The sequence below is a fragment of the Acomys minous genome, assembly GCF_964271855.1.
Source record: "Acomys minous genome assembly, chromosome: 15".
In the NCBI taxonomy this organism is placed as follows: Eukaryota; Metazoa; Chordata; class Mammalia; order Rodentia; family Muridae; genus Acomys; species Acomys minous.
In genome coordinates, this window is record NC_140497.1 from 102,168,721 (window position 1) to 102,191,999 (window position 23,279).

At 50.9% G+C, this 23,279-nt stretch overlaps 1 protein-coding gene across 6 annotated transcripts in view; it reads left to right on the top strand.

Annotated features, from left to right (window-relative positions):
• Positions 1-23,279, top strand: part of GATAD2A (GATA zinc finger domain containing 2A) — a 92,000-nt gene that overhangs the window by 20,626 nt on the left and 48,095 nt on the right. Inside the window, exon 1 of one of the 6 annotated variants that reach the window (XM_084759059.1) lies at positions 2,610-2,854. The exons of 3 other annotated variants lie outside the window; for them this stretch is intronic. The gene's annotated coding sequence lies outside the window, so the exon portion shown is untranslated. Of the gene's footprint in view, positions 1-2,609; positions 2,855-3,488; positions 3,729-23,279 lie in introns of those variants that run through there. 2 more of the 6 variants (XM_084759056.1, XM_084759057.1) reach the window with 2 other exon arrangements.

Sequence of the window (23,279 nt, forward strand, 5' to 3'; positions counted from 1 at the left end):
ATTATTATTATTATTATTATTATTATTATTATTATTATTATTATTATTATTATTGTTTTGTTGAGACAGGGTTTCTCAGTGTAGCCACCACTGCTGGGCCTGAGAGATTTTTGTTTCAGCTGAAGTATTTGCATTTCTTTGCCAGGTCCCCCACCCATTAGTATTTTGTATATTTTTGAGCTTGAAGAATGCTTCTCTCCTGAGGTTCTGCAAGATGCTGCTTTAAACTTGGAAGGCTTAAGTGAGGGGAAGAGTCAGTGAAAAGCTGCCAGCCCGTATGTGGTGTGTGGAAGGACCCACAGAGAACGCGCAAGGGCTTCAGGAAGGCAGTGCTGGGGGCGAGGGTCTTTTTGTTTTTTCAAGACAGGGTCTTTCAGTGTAGCCTTGGCTGTCCTGGACTCACTTTGTAGACCAGGCTGGCCTCGAACTCACAGGATCCACCTGCCTCTGCTTCCTAAGTGCTGGGATTAAAGGTATGTGCCACTACGCCCAGTGAGGGTGAGGATTTTGTGAAGCTGTGCCACAGGAAATATTTTTCAAATTTGGAATGAGACGCACTCATGGGTGGAAGTTTTCCCAACTAACACAACAGAAGTCATCAGATTACGTTACAGTTGTGCACTGACACCTGTTTCAGTTACGTGTGTTACGGAAAAGCCACTTCAGTAGTTTTCAGGAGTCCAGGTATCTGTTTCATCACCATTTTAAGGCTGGAATAGGAACATTGCGGGAGTCCATTTTGGTGATTCTGATACTGACAACTGCTTTGTGACACTAGGCTTTCTTTTTTCTTTTTTGATTTCTCCCCTGCCCCTCCCCCTTAAGACAGAATTTCTCTGTATAGCCTTGGCTGTCCTGGAACTCAGCGACTCACCTACCTGAAGGCCTTTTTTTTTTTTTTTTTTAAGATTTATTTATTTATTATTGTATACAATTTTCTGCCTGCACTCCAGAAGTGGGCACCAGATCTCATTATAGATGGTTATAAGCCACCATGTGGTTTCTAGGATTTGAACTCAGAACCCCTGGGAGAGCAGACAGTACTCTTAACCTCTGAGCGATCTCTCCAGCCCCTGCAAGGTTTTCTTTTATTTTTTTTAATGTATTTTTATAGATTAAAAAAATGATGTGTATGTGTTTTGCTTGCATCGGCGTCTGTGTACATGTGCTTGGGGACCAAGGAGGTGGAGAGGCTCTATGTAGGTGCTGGGAATAAAACTCAGGTCTACCACCACAAGAAGTGCCCTTAACCTTTGAGCCAACTCTCTAGCCCTGGTTTTGTTTGTTTGTTTGTTTGTTTGTGATGTCTGCTGGTGTTTTGCCTGCATGTATGTCTGTGTGAAGGTGCCAGATCCCCCTGGACCTGGAACTGGAGTTATAGAGTTGAAAACAGCCATGTTGATACTGGGAACTGAACCTGGGTCCTCTGGAAGAGCAGCTTGTGCTCCTACCTGTTGAGCCGTCTCTCCAGCCTGGCTTTCTGTTATTCTCTCTCTGTCTCTGTCTCTGTCTCCTCTTCTCGACAAAGTTTCTCTGTGTAGTCTTGTCTGTCCTGGACTCGCTTTGTAGACCAGGATGGCCTCGAACTCAGAGATCTGCCTCCCGGAGTGCTGGATTATAGATGTGTGTCACAGCGCCCTGCTTGGCTTTATTTTCTAGAGGTTTCTTTATGTGTATGAGTGTCTTGTCTGCATGCAGGTCTGCTTGTGCACTAGATATGTGACTGAGGTCAGTAGGCACAGATCCCCTAGAGCTGGAGCTATGGACGGGTGTAAGCCACTGTGTGGGTGCTGGGGTTTTCTGCAAGAGCAGCCAGTACCCTTAACTGCTGGGCTCCAGATGCATGTGTTTTCGAATTAACACATTTCACTTATTTATGAGCATGTGTTTGTGCGGATGGAACTCAGGTAGTTAGGTTTAGTCGCGAGCTTCTTTAGCCCACTGAGCCATGTCGCTGGCCCGAAATAGGTTTTCTATGAACTTTGTACTTTATTTGTTGAATTGTAATTGGCTTTAGGTGCTTCACAACCTCCCAAACTCGCTTTCTTTCTGGTTATATAGTCTCCTCGGTGCTACTGTAGAGGGCTGGGTGCAGGTTTGTGTGTTTCTTTTTCTTTTTTTGCGGATTCAGCCTTCTCCAGAGTCACAGGCCAGATGTGGGTGACTGGAGGGGGACAGTCGCCCACCTCCGTGTCTAGGAGTGGGTAGGTTGAACTGTCCGTAGCTCGAGGGAGGAAACCGCTCAGCCAATCGCACCCTCTCACAGGAGGTCAACACCAAAGTTCCTGAGGACCTCGGGAGGCTCAGGGCGCAAGTCTAAGATTTGCCAGAGGTGGCCGCGCTGGGCCTGGGCGAGGTCAACGTGAGTCAGCCCTGGGCGCGGCCGAGCAGCGCGCGCTAAACTGGCTATGGCCTGCGGGGCGCGCAGCAACCGGTGTAGGAAACCCTGCCGCCTAACTCAGAGTCGCGGGTCTGCAGGGCCGGGAGGGCGGCGCTTCTGGGGAGCCCCGCCCACAACAGGACACGCCCACGAGAGTCCCTTCCCCACCGGGCCCCGCCCATCCGGGCGCGGACGGGCGGCGTCGCCTTTAAGAGCTCCCCGGTGTTTTGGGGGCCGCGGGCCGGGCGCGCTGACCTGGTGCGCATGTCCCGGGCGGTGACGCCGGCGCCGGGCTCCATGTGTGCGGCCGAGGGGCGCATTATCTGGCCGGCGGCGCGGGCGGGCGGAGCGGCGAAGCGAGCGCCGCGGGCCCGGGCGGCCCCTCAGGCGCAGCGAGCACGCGCGGCCGGCGCCCCCCGCCCCCCGCCCTGTGGACACGCACGCTGCCCCCGGTCCCGGTCGGCGCGCGGCCCGGTAAGTTCCTAGCAAACTTGGCAAGGCGGGGCAGGGGCGCGGGAAAGTGGGAGCGCGGTCGCATTCGGCGAGCTGCGCTCCGGTTCTCTCTGCCCGCGCCGCAGGAAAGTTCCCCGCCGCCCGCGCACGTGGGGCTGGGGGCCGGGGTCCCGGAAAGTGACCGAGCCGCTTCGCTACCTCTTGAGCTTTTCGGGCTGGGAGGCCGCCCCGATGGGGGCGGCCGGCGCACAGCACGTGGGCGAGTGGCGTGGGGTGAGGGTCCACGCGAGGGTCGGGGGTCCCGGCCCGGCGGCGGCGTTGAATCCAGCAGCGGCGGCTGCGGCGGCGGCGGAGGATCCCGTGTCAGAATAAGAGTCCCCGCGCGCCCACGCCTGCAGGGCCGGCCCTCCCCCCGTCCTGCTTGTGCTCGCGCCCTTCCTGCTTGACCCCGGGGAGCCACGGGACCCTTCCCCCTCTCTTGGTTCCTGGCTTCCTCGTGGCCCTCCACTTTAAATTTGTCTCTCGGTCTACGAGGTAGCTCCATTAATTTCTTTTTTTTTTTTTTTTCCTTCCACCTGGAACGGGTTGGCATCAGTGACTAGACAGCAGCAGCTGGCCTTTTAAAGGGATTAATGCCAAGAATCGGAATTGATCACTTCAACAAGGAAAGGCTTCTGGGCAGGCCTCAGCCGCAGCCGGACACTGATACTGGTCTGCGCTCTCTGGGACCCAGAAATGAATGGGAATCCCTCATTAGGACCTGTGTGGCAGCCTGGGGTGCGTGTTTCCTCCTTGCCCCTGCAGTTTAGCAGAGGCCGCAAGTTCTACCTACCTGACCCATTGCAGGTAGTTCACCCTTATCTTGAGGCTTTGGATTCTTTAGGACAAAGTCCGGGTGAGTCTCTTGAGTCTTAATTGTTTTCCTTCATGGCATTTACTTCTTTTTGCCTTCTCAGTACACAACACTCCCACTTTCTCTCTCTCTCTCTCTCTCTCTCTCTCTCTCCCCCCCCCTCTCCTCCCCCTCCCCCCTCCGTGTGTGTGCCCGTGTGTCCGTGTACAAAGCGACACCTGGTTGTGGACTTGTTCTGGTCTCTTTCTGCTTTTCTGTGATTACAACTTTTCTTTAAAGCAGCATTACACCACAGCACTGTGTGTGAATACCCTTCAGTCTGTGGCTTAGACCCGGCTCTCAGTATGAGAACCTACTGTGCGTGTGCCAAGTTTTTTTTTTTTGCAGTTATAGCAAGTATCAAAAATGATCCCTCAGTTATAGGGTGTGTAATGCCTACTTTCCAGTTGGGTTGCAGCTTCCGAGGTCCTGCTGTCTCCTGGAGCTGCTTAGTGGAGGGGCAGAGGTGGACTCGGGGTTCCCTCTCTGCGTTAGAGCTGGGGAACGCGGCTGTTTTCAGCCTGCCTCTGCGAATTCCCCCAGCTCCAGAATATGAGGCAAGCTCCTTGTACCTCTGCATGGAGGCGTAATCTGGTGACAGAACAGCATGCCAGCCTTGCTGTGTCCCCAGAGAACAGAATCCAGCTGGTCTTTGAGGGGCGCAGCCTTTGAAGGGCTGCTCCTTCTGACTCAGGAGTTCTCTAGAGGAAGCAGTAAGTGTGGGAATTTTGAGAGCAGTTCCCTAGGTTTTCTTCACTCAAGACCCACTGCTCATTCTTCATTTGCTCCCTAAAATAATGAAACATTAAAAATAATGTTTCTTTTGTGAGTTAGTTTGTGCTCACAGCACGTGTGGAGTCAGAGGACAACTTTCAGGAGTTGCTTCTTCCACCATGTAGGTTCTAGAGAAAGAGCTTAGGTGCTGAGGCTCGGGGGTAAGCCTGAGCATCCTGCCACAGCCCTCTTTAATTCCAGGGTTGCCTTTCTTTTTGGAAGCAGTGTAGGGCAGGAAATGGAGTGTTTGCCTGTTACTGATTGATCGCCATGCCTTGTTAGTTCCACTTTGATGACATTTCTTTAGTGTCATATCATCTCTATTAATGAGTCGTTTGGCAGGTCCTGTGATGAAGCATATTGTGATGGTGAGGATCTGTACAGTGTGGGTTCGATCCTCCTGGGGAAGCTTTCTGGAAGCTGTGTGTCTTATGTGCTGCCCCACCCCACCCCCACCCCCCACCCCCCACCCCCCACCCCCACCCCCCACCCCCCACCAAGGAGCTATTTTGTGTTGGTTTGGTTTTGTTTCCTTTTGAGAGGGGATGTCACTCTAGCCACGCCAGTCTTAGAACTTACTCCGTAGCCCAGGCTGGCCTCTAACTTGGTACAGTCTTCAGCCTTTATTTGAGTAATAAAGCACGTTGTGTTAAGACTTAGATGCTCAATTCTCCAGTAGCTGTCTGACTTGTTCTGCATCATTTATTCTGTGAATTTCTGGTATTGCAAGTAGTGATTTGCAGATTGATTTATTCAGTGCATGTCAGTATGTATACTATGCCTCTGGCTCTACACTGGGAAGCCCTGCTTCGGAGAGGGGCAGGGAGGTTAGTGGGCCAAGAAAACTGAGAGGGGAGAAGGGCTGAGTAACCCTGTGGCCTCGGGATGGGACTTCTTCCATTTGGAGTCATATAATAAGTAGGGGTTGAGTACATCAAGAGAAAAAAAAGAGTTTTTGGACAGAGTGCTTGAGCTGAAGGCAGACTTGAATTGTTCAACGTGTGTGTGTGTGTCTGTGTGTGTGTGTGTGTCTGTGTGTCTCCCCGTCCGTCCGTCAGTCCGCCCATGATGCGGTGGGGGCGGCCCATCCCCAACAGGCTTGGCAGGCTGGCAGCTGGGATTTCCCCTGAGAACAGTGGGACTCATCAGAGGGGGCCAGACAGCCCAGGCCAGGACCTCGCTAGGTCTGAAGAGACAACTGAAGGGAAAGCAGCCGGGCACTCCGCAGTGGCACTGTTTAAGGTCTGGAGCCTTGGTGTTCAGCCCTTCCTGAGAAAGGGGGCTTAAGAGCAGCCCCAGCACAGCAGCTTACTGCCTGGACTCCGGTGTTTCTGTCCCTCTCAGGGAGTGGCAGGGCCATTTTCTCTGCCCTTGTAAGTGAAGTAATTTATGCTCAGTGTAGAGAGCTGGGAAGATTATGAAATAGGCTGGTAGGTGCAGTTTTAGAGGAGCACAGCTGGGGTTCCTCCTGAGAACCAGAAGAACAAGTTGTCAGTGCTGGAGACTGAGTGAAGGCATGACCAGCGTGGAGGCTGAGTGTGGGCGTGGCCAGCGTGGAGGCTGAGTGTGGGCGTGGCCAGCGTGGAGGCTGAGTGTGGGCATGACCAGCGTGGAGGTCAGGTACTGCTTGGACGAGGTGGCCTTTGGGTTGAACTAGGAAGGCAGTGGTTGAACTGGTCACAGCAAAGTAGGCATCCCTGTTCTGCCTGGCACCAGAAGACTCCTGCCAGCGTGGTCCAGGGCTTTTCAGCCAGGAGAATATTAGGCCTGATTCCCCGTTCCTCCTCTCCCCAGCTTTCCAGGCTGTGTTTGTGACCTCTTTTTGTCTGATGAAAATGTAGGTTACTCTTTTAGAAGACAGAGGAATTTATTCTAATAGAATACCTGTAGGTAGCCTCCGTGTGGGGCTGGGAGACCTCAGGTTGCCTAGCCAGGGCCTCTTGTCACCCTGTGGGCTGCACTGGTCTTTTCACTTCATCCTTGTTTCCCAGGCGAGATCTTTAGGGATTTACATTCCATATTCTGTTCTAGTTTCAGTTCTGGGGGTCTTCATATGAAAGGGCGGGTGACATCTCTGTCAGAGCCTAGAGCACCCATCTAGACTTGGGGGTGCGGAGGGGAGAGGAGCTCCTAGCAGATGGAGGTGGGAATTGTGGTGGTTTGAAGTTGTAGCACTGGAGGCTGCTTTCCTCAAGGATAGTGAGGTACCTACCAGGTGGAGCTGCGGCTGGGAGAGAGTAAAGGCCACTTGTTTGAGGGATTTTCTAGCAACTCCTCTAGCAGTTCTTTGCCGCTCTGAGCATGGCCCCACCTGGCTGGTTTGCTCTTTCTGTTCCTACAGCCTGCCTGAGGTGGTGCCTGTGAGTGCTTTAGACTGCTGCATGGCCTGACCGAGCCTGCTCTGTCAGCCCTTGAGCCCCGCCTGCCATTGCTAGTGACTGGCCGCTGCTGAACCGCCCTTTGCTCTCCTTTTCTGGAAAGGGGTGGTGCTTTCTATCTGCTTGGGGAAGCTGTGTTGAGAGTTAGTGAGATAAAGAATGCTCACAATCTCTTCATGCCTGGGGTGTGGACATGGGCTTCACAGTGGAGTGCTGTGAGGGATCAAGCCATAGTGCATCCTGCATAGAGCATCTTCACTCTGGAACTGATCGGCCATGTCTGTGTGCCCTGTGGAACGTCACCTCAGCCTTGTGCTTGGCCTCATGTTCCATCCAGATGAAGGAGGCAAAGTCCGATACCATGAGGAGGTGCTTGAGAGTGTCACCTTCTGGGCTGTTCTCTGAAGAACACATCCCCCACCTCCCCCTCTTTTCCCGTCTCTCCCTCTCGCCTCAGGCCTCTCTGGCAACACCAAATGGCCAGGTTGGCTCTGTCCTTCGTAAAGAGCCCAGCACCTTGCTTCAGAGAGCCTTAGCTATTACTAGGCAGACCTATCATGGCCCTGGAAGCTTTGTATCCTACTTAACTGTCTCTGTCAGGGTGTAGCTGCTGGTGGGTTGTGGGGTGGTGCACACAGTGGCCCCTGGGCACTCTAGGGTCCTTGATTTTTCTAGAGTCTCTTCTAGAGAATTGCTTTCAAGGTAGCTCTTCAGCTAGCGTGAGTAGGCAGAGCTCTCTGTCATTGCTCAGTTTAACCTTGTTTTCCCCTTGGGTGGGCCACCTGGCCACATAGCCTCAGCTTGTTCATAAGTTGGCAAGTGATTTCTGATTTCCTAGCATGGCTGTAAAGAAAGTGGGAAGTGTCAACAGTGAGTGTTTCCATCCTCTGTAAAGCCTCCCCAGTGAAGTACTCAGATTCAGCAACTGGGCCGGCCTTCCTTCCTTCCTTTCTTTTTCTTTGTTTGGGAGTGGATAGGGTTTTTCTGTGTTAACAGCCCTGGCTGTCCTGGAACTCACTTTGTAGACCAGGCTGGCCTCCTCAGAGATCCTCCTGCCTCTGCCTTCCAAGTGCTGGGATTAAAGGTGTGTGCCACTACTGCCTGGCTAGGATATTTCTTTTTCTTTTCTTTAAATTTTTTACTTTTGAGACTGGTTACCACTGTGTAGCCCTTGGCTGCCCTGGAACTTGGTATGTAGACCAGTCTGGCCTCTTAATTCACAAAGATCTGCCTCCCACGGAGTGCACTGTGTGACTGGCTTCTCTTTATGGTGGAGTCCCACCACAAGCCAAAGGTGTGTAGGTTCGCTTGTTTGTTTGTTTGTTTTTTTAGATGTATTTATTTTATTTTGTGTATGAATGTTTTACCTGCATGTATGTCTCTACCAGGTGTGTGCTTAGTGCCTGTGGAGGTCAGAAGGGGGCAGCAGATCCCCTGGGACTGGAGTTACGGGTGGTTGTGAGCCACCTTGTGGATGCTAGGAACAGAACCTGGGTCCTCTGCAAAAGCAGCCTTTGCTCTTAATTGCTGAGGCATCCCTCCAGCCCTGAATGTGGAGGGTTTGGGAGCAGGACTCTCATCTACATGTTGCTCAGACTCTCCTGAAAGAGAGAAGAGCACCTGTGTGACAAATCTGCTTTCTGCCCTACCCCAACACCGTTGCAGACACAGCTCACCGTAGCTGGCCGCTCACTTCAGCTGGTGAGCTGAATTCAGGTCTACATTTCTGCTCCTTTGAGTTTCTAGGTATGGGTTTTGTAGAGATACAGAGCTGTAGCTTCTTGTGTGCCCATCCTTATTCGTGGTCACAAATGGAACAGTTTTTCCCAGCTGCTTTTGGAAGTATGACTAGGGAAACAAATCAGCAAAAAGCACGCGCGTGTGTGCATTGCTGCTGCACATGCTCCACCATGTTCTTTGAGACACTTTCTCCCTGGGCCCGGAACTCACTTATTCTTAGCTTGGCTGGCATCTAGCAAGGCCCAGCAATCTTGATATCTCTGCCCCACCACAGCACTGGGGTAGGCAAGGAGCTGTGCTCCAGTTGTTCCGTGGTGCTGGAAACTGAGCTCAGGCTCTTGTGCTTGAACAGCAAGCAGATCCTTTACCTTCTAAGCCATTTACTTAGCCCCCTGCTTCCTGTTTCTTGACAGTAGCTCAGGCTGTACTTGAACTTGTGGTGTTCTGCCTCTGCTTCCTGAAGGCTGGAATCACAGGCATGCACCGTAAGTGCTTGCTCAGACCAAACTGAGAGCTGGATTGCATTGGTTGAGTCACTTAGCCTGTGGCATACTTGGCTTGGGTGCAACTGACTGGATGCCTGCACTTCCTCAGATGTCTCATTTGGGGCTCTATCTTGTGAGTAGGTCAGCTCTTACAAGTGGTGGGGTTTATTCAGGGGATTTTTTTTGTAAAGCATTTATTTACTTATTTGTTTGTTTTTATTTATGCATGCACTATCTGTATGTACACCTGCATGCCAGAAGAGGGCATCAGATCCCAGCATAGATAGTTACGAGTCACCATGTGGTTGCTAGGAATTGAACTCAGGACTCTGGAAGAGCCATCTCTCCAGTCCTCTCCTCAGAAGATTATTTTTTGCTTTTTCTGAGACAGGGTTTCTCTGTGTATCCCTGGCTGTCCTGGACTCACTTTGTAGACCAGGCTGTCCTCGACCCCACAGTGATCCACCTGCCTCTGCCTCCTGAGTGCTGGGATTACAGGTGTGCGTGCGCTACCACTGCTCTGCTTATTATATAATTTTTTGAGACGAGGCCTCACCATGGAGCTCACTGACCTGGCTTCATGAGCCAGCTCCATCCTGGGGCCTCTCTCATCCTCATTGATTGGAGCACAGTTATGGTGTGCTTGCAGTTCCCTTTTTCTTCTTTAAATTTATTTTTTATTTTTATGTGTATGAATATTTTACCTGCATATATGTATGTGTGCAGTATGCTTGCCTGACACCAGAGGAAGCCAGAAGAGTACCAGATCTTCTAGAACTAGCGTTACAGATGCTCGTGAGCTGCCATGTGGATGCTAGGACTAGCACTCCGGTCCTTATAGGAGCAGCCAGAGTTCTTAACCAGACTTGCAGTCCTGCCTGCCTTTTTCTTAACTTACTTGGTAGATGAACTTTTCACTCTAGGAAAGTTTGCTTGTTTGTTTGAGACAAGGTCTTACCGTGGTGTAGCTCTGTCAGCCTAGAAATTGGTATGTTGACCAGGTTGCTCTCAGACTCACAGAGATCTACCTGCCTCTGTCTCCTGAGTAATGGAATTAAAGGGATGTGTCACCATGCTCAAAAGGGATTATTCTTTTTTCTTTTTAAAGATTTACTTATTTAGATGTATACAGTTCTCTGTCTGCATGTATACCTGCTCACCAGAAGAGGGCATCAGATCTCATTATAGATGGTTGTGAGCCACCATGTGGTTACTGGGAATTGAACTCAGGACCTCTAGAAAAGCAGTTAGTGCTCTTAACCTCTGAGCCATCTCTCCAGCCCCAAGATTTCCTTCCTTCCTTCCTTCCTTCCTTCCTTCCTTCTTTCTTTCTTTTTTCTTTTTTTTCTATGTTTGTTTGCATGACTATGTATGGGTATTGTATGCCTGGTGCCCATAGAGACCAGAACAGGGTGTGGGATTGGAGTTATAGATGGCTGGGAGCCACCATGTGGGCTCACATCTGGGAACTGAACCAGAGTCCTGTGCAAGTGCAGCCAGATCTCTTAACCACTGAGCTACCTCCAACCGTGTGTGTGTGTGTGTGTGTGTGTGTGTGTGTGTGTGTTTGTTTGTTTGTTTTTGCAGTAAAATTTTGCATAATCTTTTCTCCTGTCCACCTGTAGAAGTTACAGTTCCTGGTTCTGAATCCTGGGGATGAGGTGAGCGCTTGACATCAGTAATGAGTGGTATTGCCTGGCCTGCTCACTCGCTTCCCTCCCTCCCTCCCTCCCTCCCTCCCTCCCTCCTTTCTTTCTTTCTTTTTCTTTCTTTCTTGTTTTTTTGAGACAGGGTTTCTCTGTGTAGCCTTGGCTGTCCTGGACTCACTTTGTAGACCAGCCTGGCCTCGAACTCACTGCGATCCACCTGCCTCTACCTCCCAAGTGCTGGGATTAAAGGTGTGCGCCACCACGCCCTGCTTTGATGTTTTCTTGGTATTGTCAGGCCATTGCATTAGAAATGGAACTGTTAGGCCAAGGGTGCTGCTTAATGATACTAGCATGCTTAAGGCCCTGGGCTTTGTGCCACCATAAAATAAAGAGCACCTTTTTGGGGCTAAGGAGCTAGCCCAGTGGATAATGCAGGTGTGAGGACCTGAGTTTGGATACCTAGAACCCCAAATAAAGCTGGACACAGAGCATGCACCTGGAATCCTAATGCTCCTACAGAGATGGAAGAGAATACAGGAGAATCCTGGGATGCTCAAGGGGTTAGCCACCCTATTGTAAGTAGCAGTGAACACTTGGAAAGGACATTCTGTATCTAAGTGAAACCTGAGGTTGTCTCCTTCCCCCTGCATAGGAGCTTTGACATGCATGCACCTGGATTGGTACACAGGAACGAACACAACACACACACACACACACACACACACACACACACACACACACACACACACGGGAGATTTTAATAAGAAGCTTTTTAGGTAGCAGACTGATGTAGCATCCCTGGTGGGCTTTCCTCTGTGCTCTGCTGAACCTCATACTTCAGGGTGAGCCAGGAAACTCTCCATGGTATAAACTGGAAATTAGGGCCCCCAAAGGAGAGAGACTTCCCACTACTGAGTTGCAGAAGGAAGGTGCCTGGCAGCTGGTCCCTCCTAGAGTATCCCTGGTCAGACTCTCTGACCTGTCGTTTATTTTAGATTTGCTCAGTTTTTTAATGTAGGTCCACTGGCCAGTTTCCTCCCTCCTGGCCTTGTCTGCTTTTGAGCCTGAGGTCATTGTCGGTGTCTGCTGAGGAGAGGACAGGATGTGGGAAGGAAGTGATGTAGGGCTGCTTCAGGAATCTCAGGGCTTCCTGCCCCAGAAATCCAGTGGGTGATGGTTTAAAGCTTAAGCAGCCCTTCCCTGTCTCATTAAGAAAGTAAATCAGCTAACTGTAGGTGCACTTGAGGCCCGGAGTTGGCCCTGGCAATGGGAGCAGCAAGCAGAGCACCTGTCAGCCTCACAGCAGCGTTAGCAATGCCGGAGCTAGTCCAGGGGGGGCAAGATTGGCACGTCCTGCTAAGGGTGATATTGGCACAGCGCTCAGTGTCTTGCACAGTCCCTTAATCGGTACTGGAGTTAGAACCCCAGGCCCTTTGCACGCTGCCCTTCTTGCATGGTTTTTATGTAAGGAGGGGTCCAGTATGGTTACTGGGGTGCTTCTCACAGTGTCACAAGAGAGGGAGCTGAGGGGCCTCCAGCTCCCTAGGTGAGCCAGGCTCTTGGCTTGGGATTGAGTAGGTGACTTTTCTCATGTTAGAGATTTTAGGGAGTGCAGAGGGGGCTTTCTCTTTCTAGAGATAGAGACAGCAACAAGGACAGGTGGCCCCAGGGACAGAACTTGTGGAATGAGTGGCCAGAGGCTGCTTCTTGCTGGCAATGGTGGGAGCTCCCTGTATGTTGTCCTGACTTTCTGCAGAAGTAGGAAGGAGACTGAGCTGCTCGTGGTCATCAGTGAGATTCTTGAGTCTGAAAGCCACTGTTGGCTGCTTTAAAAGTTACTTATCTTTTTAATGGGGTGTGCGTGTGTGGAGCCCAAGGGCTTGTGTGTGTTAGGCAAGAGCATTACCACTGAACGAGCTCCCTCCCCTTTTGAGTTATTTTAAAAGTTTATCCAGAGGCTGGGGATAGAGCACTAACCTAGCACACCTGAGATTCAACACCACAAAAAACAAAAACAAAACCAAAAACAATCCATGGACATATAAGAGCCTGAGCTACCATTGTGGTCCTGGAGTACAGTGCAGCTCAGGCTTTTTATTCCCACTGTGAAAGTGACTGGACAGAGGGGTGAGTCTCTGAACAGACAGCTGCTCAAGGCAGGCCGGGATGGATGATAGAAACACAAGGGCGGCCAAGTGGCCCCAGTCCCTGCCCAGGCTGTGAGGAGCCTCTGCTCACTCTAGGGTTCAGTAGGGCATCTCTGGGCCACCCTCTCCTACTATTCTGGGCAGGGATATGGTTTCTTAGGAGCAGTGGAGCAGCCCTTTCACCTCTGGACCTGGGGTTTATGGACAGTGTAATGGGCAGTTGTTGGGAAGCACAGGCTGTTAGTCACTGTTGAGCACAGGAGCCCCTGAAGTGTACCTGTACAGGACGGTGTGAGCTTCTGTGCAGGGAAGCCCTGGGGAGGAAAAGGCCATTTGCCAAGGCAGATTGGCACTCCCACAACCATGGGTTTGCCTTCCTGAATAAAAGAGGATAGGTGTCAGAGACAGAGTGGACCGGTTGGTGGTCGTCAGCTGGAGTCAGAGACTAGGGAAGTTGGTCCATTTGCCTGACAGCTGTTGGGAGTTTCTTCAGGCTCTGCCCCTGCTGAGCCCTGGGATCCTGTGATAGGAAAGGTGGTCCTGACTTGACTCTTGAGGGCACTGAGCTGGGGACAGGGAGGAGGCATGACAGAGTGCCCTGAGACAGGAAGGACAGTGGCGTGTTCGGGATGGCAGTTGAGTAGGGACTGGAGGGTAATCTAGTCCAAGATTGGCCCTGAGTTTTAGGGGTGCATAATTGGTAGTTAGGCAGAGAGGGAGAGACCTGGGTCCTGGAGAGGCGAGGAGCGAGTGAGGTAGCCCGAAGCTCTGGGTGGCCTTTCTGTTTGTTGCCTTGAATGGAGATGCGGTGAGCCCGAGTGACTGTCTGCTCTTGTAAGCTCAGGGAGTGAGGCTGACCCTGGAAGAGGTGTGTTTGCCTGTATCTATCACTTCCCGACCAAACAGTAATACTTGTGCAAGGTGAGAGTGTGGGGAGGGTTAAGATAAAGGCAGGGTTCTTGCATATGCAGGAACAGCCTGCTCTTTTTTCCTGTCAAAGAAATAATAAGAGGGGCAGGTGAATGCTTACCTTAGCTGGAAAGTGCTTTCCAGCAAGTCCAGGGTTTAGGAGGGTCTGACCCTAGAGCCCTGAGAGCTGGTTGGGAGTTCATGTGTTCTATATTCTGAGGCTATTCAAATTTGGAAGATTTTAAGTTGTTACTTACGTAATTACTTTTTTGAGACAGGTCTGTGTAGCCTAGACTGATCTGGCACTTACTGTGTAGTCAAGGCTGGCCTTGACCTCCAGGTCCCCTGCTTCCGTATCTAAGGTGTTGGGGTGACAGCTGTGGGTCACTATATCTGACCTGGCTTTTTATTTTGAGACAGGCTCTCATTGTAGCCCAGGCCGGGCTCAGATTCAGTGTGGTCTTGTTTTAGCCCTCCCAAGCGTGAGCCATTGTACCTGGTGTCTAAGACTTTTCCAGAAAGACCCAAGGAAGTGGCTAGGATGATGACTTGACAGGTAAAGATGTTTGCTGCCAAACCTGGCAGCCTGAGTTCTGTGCCTGGGACCTGTATGATGGAAGGAGAGAACTGACTGACTCTGCTCTGCCCATGTGAAGTGTGACATGCACATGCACATCTCACTGACAGACAGGGTAGGGTGGGTGGGTGGGGGCTAAAGAGATGGCTCAGCAGTTAAGAGCACTTGCTTTTCTTCCAGTGCACACACATAAGACTCAGGGCACATAAGACAATCTGGGGACTGGAATGACGAATCAGTGGTTGAAGTGCTTGCTATTCAAGCATGAGGACCTGAGTTTGGATCCTCAGCAAGAACTATGTCTGTAATGCTAGCCTTCACTGTGGGATGATGAGCTGGAAACAGGAAACACTCCTGGTTTTCAAAGCCAGCCATAAGCAGCAGTAACAGGCGTTGCCTTAAAGCGGAAGGCCATCTTTGACATTCACGTGCTTACACACATGTATATACAGTAGTGACTGTTGTGACGGTGTGCGCTGCTCAGGCGATTTGAGTTTTGACTCTTCTGGTATTCTTGAGAGGAGAGATGGGTGTTCCTCTGAGGACACTGGCTTGAAAGTGGGGAGGGGTGTGGTTGTAGGTAGGAGACTTGGGTCAAAATGACTTTATTTATTTATTTATTTATTTATTTATTTATTTATTTATTTAGACAGGGTCTCTCTGTGTTAGCCTTGGCTGTCCTGGACTCACTTTGTAGACCAGCCTGGCCTCGAACTCACAGCGATCCACCTGCCTCTGCCTCCCGAGTGCTGGGATTAAAGGCGTGCGCCACCACGCCCTGCTTTGATGTTTTCTTGGTATAAGGTCCTGCGTATGAGTTATAGTGTGACTATATTTGTCAGGCCATTGCATTAGAAATGGAACTGTTAGGCCAAGGGTGCTGCTTAATGATACTAGCATGCTTAAGGCCCTGGGCTTTGTGCCACCATAAAATAAAGAGCACCTTTTTGGGGCTAAGGAGCTAGCCCAGTGGATAATGCAGGTGTGAGGACCTGAGTTTGGATACCTAGAACCCCAAATAAAGCTGGACACAGAGCATGTACCTGGAATCCTAATGCTCCTACAGAGATGGAAGAGAATACAGGAGAATCCTGGGATGCTCAAGGGGTTAGCCACCCTATTGTAAGTAGCAGTGAACACTTGGAAAGGACATTCTGTATCTAAGTGAAACCTGAGGTTGTCTCCTTCCCCCTGCATAGGAGCTTTGACATGCATGCACCTGGATTGGTACACAGGAACGAACACAACACACACACACACACACACAGGGGAGATTTTAATAAGAAGCTTTTTAGGTAGCAGACTGATGTAGCATCCCTGGTGGGCTTTCCTCTGTGCTCTGCTGAACCTCATACTTCAGGGTGAGCCAGGAAACTCTCCATGGTATAAACTGGAAATTAGGGCCCCCAAAGGAGAGAGACTTCCCACTACTGAGTTGCAGAAGGAAGGTGCCTGGCAGCTGGTCCCTCCTAGATTATCCCTGGTCAGACTCTCTGACCTGTCGTTTATTTTAGATTTGCTCAGTTTTTTAATATAGGTCCATTGGCCCGGCTTCAAAATGATTTTAACATATAAGTGATCACTAGGTTTCTGTCAGGGTCCTGCCTGGAGGTTGGGTGGGAACCAGACAGTGCTGTACTCTGGTGAGAGAAGTCCTCTGCACACAGCTTTCCCCCTCTTGAGGGTCTCCCTGTGTAGTTCAGACTGGTCTTAAGCTTTGGATTCTCCTGCTTCAGTTTCCTTCACTCTGGCTGCCGACATAATTCGTGTGACTCTAATTAGCTCCTGTGTTGTCTGTTCTGTGTGTGTGTGTGTGTGTATTGGCTTATGGAACCAGCCTGGGCTTTGTTTTTGGTTTTCCAGACCCCTCTTCTCTGCTCACAGGTTGGCAGGCAGGCACTCTGAAGTTCGTGTCTTGTCAGCAGGGGCTGGTGGCTGTGTTGGGTATGCTCCTGGGCTCACCAAGGCTTCTAAAAGAAGAGGTGAGGATTGATCTGCAGCAGCCCCTGAGTCTGCCTGGAGCTCCCCAGGTCATGCAGGTGTACACAGGGTACCACTGGGAGTCCTAGGAAGGTTAGTAAAGGGTTAAGTCAGTGTGTATATTTAGGAGGGGACTCTGGTCCCATACTGGAATGTTTTCCCAGCCATGGGGCAGTCTACAAGTCTGATTGTCTCTGGTGCTGAAGTGGTTCAGAGCTCTGCCTGGGCCTGGTCCATGGAGAGCCCAAGGCTAGGGTCCCGTCAGAGTCGGTAGTAGAACCCAGGCCGTCAAAGCAGAGCAGTCTGAACACCGTCCACACCTGAGAGGCCTCTCATCTGCCAAATGGGATGTCAAGGGAAGTGCCGCGTATGAAAGGGCATTATGGGTGGATGTTGGTGCTATATCTCTTGAGGGTGGCTCTGGTGATGGGGATTAAAGGATATTTATTGGGCATAGATAATAAGGGCAAGAAGACTAACCCTTAAAAAGCTACCGGCATGTAGACTATAGTTACTTGTTCACCATCTTGGATTGCCAGCTTGGTACGGACTTGAGCTTGGAACTAGCAGAGATTCCTGAGGGTGTGTAGTTCTGTCTGGTGCTCATAGGCACCAAGTCCTGTCATCTGGGAATGTGGAGGTGCTAAGGTTATAAGGTCATTCCTGCAGAGCTGGGGCTAAAGGGGAACAGTCTTACTCTAGACTGCAGATCTCCCTGTGGCCGTTTCTTTAGTTAGACATGCTTCCTCCCCACTCCCTTCCTAAGACACTTTTGTAGGACAGTGAGGTGGCTCAGAAGGTAAAAGTGCTTGAGTTCCATCCCTGGGTCCCACATGGTGAAAGGAGAGAGCCAACTCCACAAGGTTGTTGTGTGGCCTCCTCATGCATGCTCCTAGACTGAGATTTAGTGAAGGGGTCCCAGGCAGCTAGAGAGGTGGCTCAGTGATTATGGGCACTGACTAATCTTACAGAACACCTGGGTTTGGTTTCCAGCACCTACTTGGTGGCTCACAATCATCTGTAACTCTACTTCCTGATGTTACTTTATCCATATGGCCTAATAATGTTTATTATTTGGCCTATAATTATTATGGCAGTATTTTCTAACCCACTAGCAATCAGTGAAGACACAGACACTTGTTATATTTTAAAATAGCTTTAGTTAACCTGGGGGAGGGCAGATATTAATCCCCTAAACTACCTCCCATATACTTCTCAGGTATCCCATGCCTGCCCCAACCCCATGCCATCTGGTTCTAATAACTTCTATCAAGCTCCCTCCCATCCATAACCCCAAATACTTGCTAATGTTCTTCCTCTGGGCCAAGTCTCCATCCATACCGGCCATGTGCTTCTCCTCCACATAACCCTTGGCACAGCCTTCTTCCTCCTCTCCTTCGGTCTCTCTTCCTCCCAAGATTCTCTCTGTTTTCCCAAGCCCTGGAACTTTAGCCACACCTGTCCCATTTGCCCTGCCCAGGTATGATAGCTGTTTATTAGTCAAACAGGTTAGGCTCTTAGTCAGGGTGGATCACAGAGACAGCACGCAGTACTTAGCATCGAAATATACTAGACCAGCCTCTAACAACTTCCATGAGATTTGATGCCCTTTCTAGCATCTATGTGCACCAGACACGCACGGGGTACACTGAAATGCAGGCAAAACACTCATACACAAAATAAGTATCACTGAGGCAGACCGGCAGATCTTTGTGAGTTTGATGCCAGTCTCATCTATTAATATCAGGCTAGCAAGGGATAGACACACAGACAGACAGACATACCCTCTGTTGTGTTTTGCACATGCCCTCCATGCTGGACTCTGCCTGTGGGATAGGCTGCCTTGGTGCTCAGGGTTCCAGGCTGTGGATGGGCATGATGGTGCTCCTGTGTTCCCTCTCCCTGGCATCGTTTGGTGGGGAATCTGTTTGTTTTGCCCCCCTTACATGGAGTTGGATGTGCTGGGGCCTGCTGGGTTTCTGACCAGCACAACGTTTTGCACACAGGCTTCCAGGAGATTTGGGGCGCTCAGGTTTCTATGTAAAGGGAGAGCATGGCCAAGATGAAGTGGTCCTCTCTATTCTCCTGGCTTGTATCCTGGGCTTCTCTTGCTTGTGCTGTGAGGTGAGGTTGGGATAGGTGTGTCCCCAGGGAACTGGCACGCTGTAATAGGCCAGGGCTGGCAGGGAAGGCAAGGTCTAAGGTACTTGGGCGCTGCTCTTTGTTTTTGTTGTTTGTTTTTTTGTTTTGGGGGGCGCTGCTCTTAGATCACCAGTCACAGACTTTCCTGTGCATTTGGGACGTTGCAGGGATTGGTTGATGCTGGGGCTTGTCTGGGTGTGGTAGAAAGCAGGTCCTAGGCCCCCTTTGCACTGTGACATCCCTGTGCATGCAGGGCCCTGGAGGGTTCAGTGGCACAAGTAGTTTAATCTTGAAATCACATAGCATGGCTTAGATCCCCAAGAGCACATGTGTGAGTCACACCCAAGAGCTCCCTGGAATAACGCTGTCCTTGCCAGAGACTCCGGCAGGGACAAGTAGTAGGTATGGAGTTTCACTTTTACAAGTTCTCTAAACTACAGTAGTGTCTCTACTTTTAATTTTATGTTTCATTCCTTACTGTGTAGGCATGGGAAGGATTCAGAGGACATCTTTCAGGAGTCATGGAAATTGACTTCAGGTTTTCAAGCTTGGTAACCTTAGTCTGCTGAGCCATCTCACTGGCCATGTAAACTTTTTGGGTGGTTGTGTTTAGAGGCAGGGTTTCTCTAGCCCTGGCTGTCCCGAGGCTCACTCTGTAGACCAGGTTGTCCCGGGGCTCGCTCTGTAGACCAGGCTGTCCCGGGGCTCGCTCTGTAGACCAGGCTGTCCCGGGGCTCGCTCTGTAGACCAGGCTGGCCTTGCACTCCCAGTCCTCTCACAGCCTCTGCCTCCTGAGTACTGGGATTGAAGGGTGTGTTGCTACCACCAGGCCCCCATGTAACATTTTTAATGATGCTGAACCGCACACTTAAAAAGGGTCACAATAAGCCTGGCGTGGTGGGGCACGCCTTTATTTAATCCCAGCACTCAGGAGGCAGAGGCAATCAAATCACTGAGTTCGAGGCCAGCCTGGTCTACAAAGTGAGTCCTGGGCAGCCAGGGCTACACAGAGAGACCCTGTCTCAAAAGACCAAAATGGCCACAATAACCTAGGAGGTGGTAGTGCACTCCTTTAACCCTAGCACCTGAGAGGTACAGATAGGTGTGTCTCCATGAGCTTGAGGCTAGCTTGGTCTACAAAGTGAGTTCTAGGGCTACACAGAGAAACCTTGTCTTAAACAAACAGAGTCACAGTAAGCAAGGCTGGCTTGGTTGCAAGGTGAAGCAGGACGAGCTCCGTGCTGTGGCGGGGGCAGTCTGGCTGGGGTGAGACCCTGTCTCCAAAGGGGGAGTTAGGAACTTTACCTTACATGCATTTACTGCACAAAACATGACCTCAAAATAATCTATAGCTATGAGAACATGGACCTGAGCTCCAGTGCTTGTTTGGAGGAGACCAAGGCCTGCACACTGAAGGCCTGACTCACTTCAGCTGCTAGGGGATTTAAAGAAATGCGTGTGGCTCTAGAAGGTTCATTGTGACATCATCTCGGGTGTAGAGTATTGGAGCACAGAAATTCCTTGGTCTGTTTTTAGCTCCTGTAGGGGCAGGACCTGGATGTGCTTCCTCCAGCTTGGCGAGGTTGACCCTTGAGCCCCGGAAACCACCAGGAGACACTGCCCTGCTTTGGGGGGGGGGTTGCAGGTATTCATCGTTTTTGTTTTTGTTTTTTTCCTGTAGCTGTTTGTCAGTGTGTCTGGTAGTTGGAAGTATGACACATACTGATGTGTCTCTGCAGAGGGCAGCTAGGGGAAACTGTCCCTACATTTCAGCCTGAGTCCTCAGTGACCTCAACAAGTGGCCCTTGAGCAGCACACACCAGCAGGACATCCTGTAATTCAGCCTCCTGCCCACAACAGCTCCTTGGAGGCAGTGTTACTTCCCACAGGGCCAAGGCTTATTCTCAAGGCTGCTCCCCTCTTTGTAGCCCAATGGGACCCTCCCGGGTTTCTGATGTCTGTTTATCAGTCTAGGTTCCCAGGCCCCTCCTCCAGCAGCTTGTAGAACTCAGGAAGACATGTTCCTCGCCATTATGGGTGTTGCAGTGTTGAGAAGGAGCTTCTGTGCTCACCAGGATCTTCCTGTGTCCTGTTGTCTGGATGCTTCCAGAGCCCCTGGGCCTGTGGGTGCTTCCGGAGCCTGTGACAGAGGCACAATTGTTGGTACTTTTGGTACTGGGGACCCACTAGCCTTTAGCCATTCTCTTTCCTTTTCCTCCCGGGGACTGAGCAGGCAGCTGACTTATCACTAGCCAGCATGTGAGCCTCCTCCATGACATGGGTGCTTTGGAGGTCCTAAGGACTTTGAGGACTTCATGCCAGGAAAGGGATGGGGGAAAAAGGAGTCCTCACAGGGGAGCCGTCCCAGATTCCCAGCAGAGAAGCTGTTTCCTCTTTTTCTTGTCACGCTTCCTTCAGGTGTCTGACAAGCTTTTCACATACCAAGCATCTCAGTGCTGAGCACTTCAGACCTTTCTGAGGCCCAGCAACCCTGGTCTCTCTATCTCAGCACGCAGGTTTCTGCACTTCCCACCTGCTGCTTGGACTTTGGGAGGAGTGTCCATGTCCAGATAGGAGCTGAGACAGTCTTAAGGAATGGCTTCAATCACAGTAGCCAAAGTAAGAAGTAGTGATTTCCTGAGGAGGTCCTGCCTGGAGCCGGGGCCTCTGGGAGGGAAGTGGCTTTCTCAGAGGGCTGTGGATCATCAAGTGCCAAAGCTGGCCAGAAGCACTCTCAACAGGGAAGGGAGAGTGATGAAGGCTCCAGCTTTCTGATCCACGAGACGTTCCAGATACATCCATGAGTGGGCTCAGGGTGGGATACTGTACCTCTGCAGTAAGAAGGGATGGGTTGGTTAGGGGCTGAGTAAGGACCACTTACTTGCCTACAATGCAAAGCAGAGGTCCTAGGGTCCATTTTAGCATTTCAGAGGGGGGAAAGAAAGAGAAGAAATGGGGATGTGTACAGAGGATCAATCTCCAGTATCAAGGCAGCAGTGAGTTTCCAGCAGTCACAGGGAGGAGGCCTTTCTAGACTCAAGGCTGGGCCTTTGGGACCTTCAGCTCTGAGAGAGGCTGAAGCAACAGCTGCTCTCTGGGAGGCCCAGGCTCCTGCTGGGGGTGGGGCCCACATGACTGCCACCTAGCCTTGGACTCTTTTTTTTTTTAAGCTGAGACTTTTTATTATTGTTTTTAAAATTTTATTAATTTATTCATATTACATCTCAATGATTATCCCCTCCCTTGTGTCCTCCCATTCCTCCTTCCCTCCCATTTTCCCCTTACTCCCCTCCCCTATGACTGTGACTGAGGGAGACTTCCTCCCCCTGTATATGCTCATAGAGTGTCAAGTCTCTTCTTGGTTAGCCTTGGACTCTTTTTTTTCCAAGACAGGGTCTCTCTGTGTAGCCTTGACTGTCCTGGACTCACTTTGTAGACCAGGCTGGCCTCGAACTCACAGCAATCCTCCCGCCTCTGCCTCCCAAGTGCTGGGATTAAAGGCGTGCGCCACCATGCCCGGCTAGCCTTGGACTCTTAATGGAGGATGGAGTTTGTATTTATGACTGGTTTTGCTCCAAGTGTGTGATGGAAACAGTGTAGGGGCCCAGAACAGGGTCCCACCTGTGCTGCACATCCCAATCTACTTCATCGGCTGGATGCACTGACTGGGAAATGCTTGTTTGAATGACAGGACTTGCACCAAAAATGGCAAGAGTGAGGGAGTGGGCTGCTTTGCATGTCAGTAGCCTGGGCGAAGGCTGCAGTGTAGACAGGTAGGCAGGTCTGAGGAGTTGGGGGAAAGACAGGAGTACTGGAGTCATGATGTTTGTGAGTTTGTGCATGTCCACGTGTGAACCACCAAAAGGTGCTATGAAAGAGCTCTGTGTCTGTGTGTGTGTCTGTTCTGTCTTTAGGGATGCTGGGAAGGCAGTGTTGGCTCATTGTAAGAGGAGATGCTCCATGGCCTGTGGGTGCCAGGACTTGAGATGGTGGGCAGGACTCTACCATTCTCATCCCTTAGTGCCAGCTTGGGTTGCCAGGGGATGGGCTGTATGGGCAGTTTCCCTGTTGGCTCCTTTGTTCTCTTGGGATTGTCTCTCTAAGTCTCTAGTCTGCTTAGTCTGACATACCCCTGCTTCTGGGGACATGGTTAACAAGGCTTTGTGCCCTAGGGAGAGCAGGTACCGCTCAGGTTCCCTAGGGGTGACTGGAGCGGGAGCCCAAGCTATTCCCTGTGCTGGGGTCCCTCTGCCCCTTTCCTGAGCAACTCTGCAGTGCTCAGTGCTAGCTAGCCCTTAGAGGTGAGATTTCCTCTTTACCATTTGAAACTCTGTCATGTGTCAGCCAGTGCTCAGCTCTGTCATGTAGGCAGGCACAGCCAGAGGGAGCATTGGCGGTGGCTGTGTCCCAGGAAAACTATTTGCTTAAATATGTGTAGCAGGCAATAATAGGGTGCTGACCCCCAAGTTGGAACTGAACTGGTCTGGAGCAGAATTCAGCAACAGAGCACATAGTGTGCATATTGCCAGCACTCGTCCAGGCCACTTGGGTACCTGAAACCTCAGGAGGCAGAGGCATACACCTTTAACCCCAGCCCTCAGGAGGCAGAGGCAGGCGAATTTCTGAGTTAAGGCCAGCCTGGTCTTCAGAGTGAGTTCCAGATCACCTAAGGCCACACAGAGAAACCCTGTCTAGAAACAAAAAACAAGGAATTATGGTTCTGTGTAGCTGGGTGTGGTGGCACATATTTGAATCCTAGCACTTGAGAGGCCA